Source organism: Balaenoptera borealis, assembly GCF_965194805.1.
Source record: "Balaenoptera borealis genome assembly, chromosome: 11".
In the NCBI taxonomy this organism is placed as follows: Eukaryota; Metazoa; Chordata; class Mammalia; order Artiodactyla; family Balaenopteridae; genus Balaenoptera; species Balaenoptera borealis.
In genome coordinates, this window is record NC_138868.1 from 107,183,012 (window position 1) to 107,189,024 (window position 6,013).

The window sequence follows — 6,013 nt, forward strand, 5'->3', positions numbered from 1 at the left end:
TAGGGGTCACCGAGGGCCTGGTGTGTGCAAGACCAACCAAAGTTCTCATTCTGGGGCGACGGGGGGGACTCCAAAAAGGAATTCTACAACGAGTGTTGAATAAGCATTTTGAGGTCCGCTCTGGACCGAGGGCTGCGAGAGAACGTATAGCAGGAGAATGAGGGCTGCTGGGCACGGCGGTCACTGACCAGTTCCTCAAGGTCGCAACACTGGACTTGCGCTCCAAAGGACCAGCAGGAATGAGTTAGGTAAAGCTTTAGAAGAAAACGTCCCAGGGAATAGCTTGCGCAAAAGCCAGGAAGAGGGGGAGCCTGGGCTGTTGGAGGAACGGGCAGGTGTGAGCCCCAGTGTCACGTGGGTGGTGCCTGGGGAGGTTCTCGGGAGTGGCCCCGCCAGGCCTCCAGGCCACGTTCAGGGCTCTGGTCAGAGCAAGAAGAGCCTGCTGGCAGGTTTTGCACAGGGGAGCAACAAATTATATTTGTAACTTTTAAAAGATCAGTTTGACTGCAGTGTGGAGAATAAGATGGAGGAAGGGCAGGAGCAGATGTGGGGAAGTTGGTCAGGAAGAGACATACTTGTCCAGGGAGGAGATGCTGGTAGCTTGGACTAGGGAAGTAGAAGTAAATCAGTAGATGTGTGTATCAGTCAGGGTTCTCCAGAGGAACAGAAGCCATAGGAGGTTCTGCCGTGTGTGTTGTGTGTGTGTATATATGGGGGGTTGGTTTGCAGGAAGAGAATCAGTATTGTCTTGCAAGACACAATTGCCTCAGGGGAGGCCATCACAGTTTCTCCAGGCAATGCAGGGTTAATCCCCTCAGACGGGGGTCAGGATGCCACGGCCTCTGGGGTGGCGAGTCCTCTTCCACTGGTAAAGATGACATTATCAGAATTCAGGAGCTTAATGTCCCCAGCCTCATCATGATCTTCCCACAGGTCCCCATCTCAACTCAGGATCCCATTCTTCCCCAGCCAATGCCCTCACTTTAACAGCAGACACCCTAGGAGGCTGGGAGTTCAACTTCCATAGTAAGTCAGCCACTTGCATTGTAAGTCAACTTGCATCACTTTGCGTAGTAAGTCAGCAGGAAGAGATCTGCATTTGACTTTCAGCCGTCTCAGCCCTGCAGCTCCAGGAGCTGAGGGTGTTGTGAGGGCACACCCCGATACTCTCAGGTCCTACATGTGGCACTGGAGCTGGGAATTCCAATCCCTGAGCTCATCCTTTTCTTTTGCCACTTTGTCCAGTGACATTAGGAGCAACCACCTAAGGTCATTATATGCATTTCCAAAAATAGTTTCCAGATCAAAAGTATCATATACACGGTCAAGCAGCATCTTTCTTCTTCCTCAATTAGGAGTATCTTGATCACCTTACTTCTAATCAACTAGGAGTATCCAATGCAGATATTTTGCACATCTCCATAAACAGTTCATGTCATGGACTATCAGTGCTCTCTTTACTACTGGAAATAGAGCGATTAGCATTTTTAAATCTAATCAAGTTAGAGAACCAACTCCAGAAACCCCACAACCAATTCAGAAAACTCATCCTTCAAATTCTGTTCCTTTACAACCACTGTCAGTACCCACATCTGTATTAGTCAGGGCTCTCCAGAGAAACAGAACCAACAGGAGAGTGTGTATGTATGAATGTATGTATGTAGGTATGTATGTAAGTATGTATGATGAGGAATTGGCTCATGTGATTATGGAAGCTGAGAAGCCCCATAATCTGCCTTTGCCGGTGGTATAATTCAGTCAGAGTCCAACGTTTGGGAAACCAAGGGAGCCAGCGGTTTAGATCCCAGCCCCAGAGCAGGAGGGGATGATACAAGGTGTCCCAGCTCAGCAGTGAGGCAGGAAAAAGGGGTAAATTCCTCCTGCCTCTGCCTTTTGCTCTATTCAGGCCCGTCATGGAATGGAGGATGTCCGCTCACATTGGGAAGGGCAGTCTACTTTATAGAGTCCAATAATTCACATGCTAATTTCATACCTAGAAAAGCGTTTGATCTAGATATTCTGTGGCCAGCCAAGTGAACACACAAAATTAACCTTCACTATAAAAAGAAGTGGACAGCTTCAGGTGATATTTAAGAGTTAAACTTGGCAGGACCTAGTAAGGAATGAGAGAAGCGGACAGAGTAGGGTGAGAGATGTAAAGACTGACTCCCTCATTTTGGGCTTGAGCCACTGGATGACCGTGATAAGTAGGGCAGTGGGCGTCTGGAGAGAAATGGATTGGGGGAAGACAGTTTTAGAGTTTTGATCGTGTGCTGCTGTTTGAAGATGCTACAGACTTAGTGTATTTAAATGCTGATGGGAAACATCAACCAAAGAGGAGAAGCAGACAACGCCCAGCAGTGAAGGGATCATCAACAGACAATCCCAGAGAGAAAGGGAGGGTGGGATGCGCAGTACAGTGGAGAACCCCTCGCCAAGAGACGTTCACTCTTCCCGGGCTTTTCCCATCACCTCCTTCTCCCTTCCCTTCACACCTTTAAAATCCTGTTCATCCTTCATTGCCCAGATGAAGTTAGCACCGCTTTTTCTTCTTCCCCACCCCGACCTCCGTCCTCCTCGTCCCACTGAATGCCCAGGGGCTTTGTGGCACTCATCACTTACGCCAAACGATGACCCATGTCCTCTGGATGCGCCGAACACCTGCCGGCTAGCCTGTCCATCAAAGTAGCATTTCCTTTCTTTTACTGATTCCCTCAACACCAACCTCTGACCTAACATGAAAGATAAAGGGGATTTTTACTGCCAAAATGAACCCATACAGGAGTCAAGGTAAGGAGAAAACCTCATGGCTCCCCTATGCACATCAGGACTCCAGCCCTTAAGCAATGCTCAGAGACAGACGGATGTCCTGCTAACAAGGTCCTCATTTCTCAGGAGGCTGGTAGGGCTGAGCTACTGGCAGTTAAGAAGACATGCAAAACAAGAGCGCAGGACGGTGGAGCTCGGAGAGCCTGTGGTGTTGACAGCATCCCTGGCTCCTGTCTATGTTCCCCGGCCTCATCAAACGTGGCAAACTAAGATAGGCGCTAATCTCAGAAGCCATTAGAAGGTGCTAAGAACTGACGAGGTGAGAACACCAATGGCGTGGGCATGTCCACCCCGCACAGACATTAATCAGTTGCTCAGTGAAAATAGCAGGGAAGAAGCTTGGCAGGAGAGAGAGCGATAACTAGCCCCAGGCAGCAAAGAGCCCTGCCCATGGCCACGCCCAGGCAATGTCCGCTGCAGGCACTTCTCACCTTCAGGTGGCTTGTTTGTCACATCTGTCTTCGGAATTCTAGGGGCAGGTTAGGAAATTGAGTTAATTAAGAAAGTCAATCTATGTAAAGTGCTTAGAATAGGGCCTGAAACACAGGAAGCATCAGTGTTTAATATAATAATGAAATAGCAACAGTAAAAACTATTAGTATCCTTGACAAGCAAGAGCTAAAGTCAGAGAAACCTGGATTTGAATAAGGCACCTTCTAGTTTCCCAGAGTTATCCACTATTAATAATAAGACATATATTGGGCTTCCCTGGTGGCGCAATGGTTGAGAATCTGCCTGCTAATGCAGGGGACACGGGTTCGAGCCTTGGTCTGGGAGGATCCCACATGCCGCGGAGCGGCTAAGCCCGTTAGCCACAACTACTGAGCTTGCGCGTCTGGAGCCTGTGCTCCTCAACAAGAGAGGCCACGATAGTGAGAGGCCCGCGCACCGCAATGAAGAGTGGCCCCCGCTTACCGCAACTAGAGAAAGCCCTAGCACAGAAACGAAGACCCAACATAGCAATCAATCAATAAATAAAATAAATAATCTTTAAAAAAAAAAAAAATAAGACATATAGACTCAGATTTTTTTTGTCTTCATTTGAAAAATGAAGTTATTCCTGCCTAGGGTGCAGGACTGAAGTGGGGACAACAGAAGATACTACTGTAAAGTCCAGCTGAGCCCTTCAGGATTTCCCAAGGAAGGAGGGGTGGGCTCTCCAAGGCAAAGATGGTCTTAACAAATGCACACCCTTCACACCAGGAATCTCCCCTATAAGTCACTGCGATGGTGAATTTATGCATCAACTTGGTTGGGCCAACGTGCCCAGATATTGGGTCAAATATTATTCTGGAGGTTTCTGTGAGGGTGTTTGTGGTGAAATTAACATTTAAACCAGTGGACTTTGAGTAAAGCAGATTGCCCCTTATAATGTGAGTGGGCCTCTCCAATCAGCTGAAGGCCTGAACAGAAGACTGACCACCCCCAAGCAAGAAGGAACTCTGCAGCAAACCTGAACTGGAACACCGGCTCCTTCCTGGGGCTCCAGCCTGCTAACCTACTCTGCAGATTTTGAACTTGCCAGCCACGTAATCTCATGAGCCAATTCCTTAAAATAAACCTAAATACACATCGTATTGATTCTGTTTCTCTAGAGAACTCTGTCTAAAACAGACACAAAACTCCCTCTGGGTGTCAGAATGATGCAGATTGAGATCCCCTACCTCCCCAACACTGCAGGACCAGCTAGAACGTCTGTCCTGATGGCTAAGGAGAAGAAAAGGAAAGGACTGCACCTCTAGTATCAGTGCTGTTTGTCTGCCTGATTCAGCTGAGCCCACACTGATGATCACAATGGCAAACCTTTCATTACTAGGACTCCAGGAAGGGAAGACCTAGAGAGAATTTATTTAGTCTTTGCAAAAGTATATGGTGCCTGTTATTGACCAGAGACTGTGCTAGAGATGGAATAATAACAATAATAATGAGTTTAATTGAATCTGAAACACAATCCATTGTAAGGCACACCATATTTTATGTTCCCAGAAGACAGAAAAAAAAAAAAAAAACCTTCAGATTTCAGAGATGTCAAAATGGGGAAAAAATGCATCTCAGAATGAATAAAATAGGATAATAATGATAATAATAAGATGTCTAGGACTTGCTATGCACAGGTACTGTTCTGAGCACTTTACGTGTATTAATTCTTTTAATACAGCAAACTTACGAGATAGAATCCATTATTGTCTCATTCTATGGATGAGGACACTGAGACTCAGACAGGCTAAGTGCCCTGCCCAGGTTCACTCAGCTCCTAAGTAGCAGAGTCGGGATTTGAACCCAGGCAGACTGGCTCCAGAGTCCATGTTCTCAACAGTTCTATAAGAACCACAGTTAGGAGACAGCTCATTCCGAATCTGTCCCATTGTCCAGGAACGTGCTGAGCAGTCCACGGCCCATTCTAGAAAGACCAGGGGCTGTCAATCGGCTTGACTGTAAGTGACCACTCGTAAATGTACCACCAGATTTTTTGAGAAGTTCAAATAAAATATATCTACAGCAGTTCATGACTCTGTCATGAAGTCACTTTGTCAGCTGGCAAATTTGGGGAGAGGACAGAACTCAAGGAGCCACATGTGGTTATCTGGATTTATTGAGAGGACATCACATTACTTCATCTTATCACGGCCCTCACCCATGAATTCACTAAGTAAGTAATTATCACACCAACCAGGTGCAGGACAGCTGCTAAGGACCAAAGATCCAGATAAAATGGAAGAGAATGCCCATTCCCCGCAGCTGCCCTGAAGTTGAGGACGCAAAACGAAAGACCTAACTAACTCAGGAGAAGACGGAAGCAGAATATCAGGAAGGGCCCTGCAGGGTAATTTCTGAGATGGTTTATTCTCCTCTGATAGTTTTCTCCTGGGTATTCATGACATCCTGGGGGCATCTCACCTCAGCAGAGAGATGACGCTGCCACTCCGGTTCCCATGGAAACCGAACTGGGACAGAAGGAACAGAAGGCTCTTCAAGGTCATCAGAGCACAGGAGAGAGGAGACAAGGACAGCAAGGAAAGGGAGCGCTTCCTCCCTCTCATCGCTGAAGCACGTGGCTCCATCAGCAACACGACCTTGGGGCCCCAGGCAGGGAGTTCTGGGGGAGGAGCCTGTGCGCCTCCGCCTCGCCCGCCCCCCCCCACCCCCGCCTCGCCCGCTGCCCACCCCCCGCCGGAAGTGCCGG